Raw genomic sequence first — 534 nt, forward strand, 5'->3', positions numbered from 1 at the left:
CCAGGTAATATAAATGTCACTTTTTTTTGCATTAAAATGTATCAAATAGGCCATAAAAATTTATCTGTAGAGTCAATTAGGCCTCAAACTTTTTAAAATTCCAATTAGATACATAAACATATCAATTTAGTTATCAAGGCATAATTACCTATTAGTGACCTGTAATACCAGGTAATATAAATATCACTTTTTTTTTTTGCATAAGATGCATCAATTAGGCCATCAAACTTTATGTGTTAAGTCAATGAGGCCCTCAAACTAATTAAAGTTGCAATTATACATAAACATGTCAATTTAGTCATCAAGGCATAATTACCTGTTAGTGACCTGTAATACCAGGTAAATATAAATGTCACTTTTNCTTTATCTGTAAAGTCAATTAGGCCCTCAAACTATTTAAAGTTACAATTAGATACATAAAATGTCAATTTAGTCAGCAAGGCATAATTACCTGTTAGTGACCTATAATACCAGGTAATATAAATGTCACTTTTTTTTGCATAAACTGTATCAAATAGGCCTTCAAACTTTACC

At 28.9% G+C, this 534-nt stretch overlaps 1 protein-coding gene across 1 annotated transcript in view; it reads right to left on the minus strand.

Moving 5' to 3' along the window:
* LOC116007847 (pentatricopeptide repeat-containing protein At1g09220, mitochondrial-like) overlaps nucleotides 1-534 on the minus strand; it is a 4,428-nt gene that overhangs the window by 1,533 nt on the left and 2,361 nt on the right. The window lies entirely within an intron of this gene.

The sequence above is a fragment of the Ipomoea triloba genome, chromosome 16 (assembly GCF_003576645.1).
Source record: "Ipomoea triloba cultivar NCNSP0323 chromosome 16, ASM357664v1".
Lineage (NCBI taxonomy): Eukaryota > Viridiplantae > Streptophyta > Magnoliopsida > Solanales > Convolvulaceae > Ipomoea > Ipomoea triloba.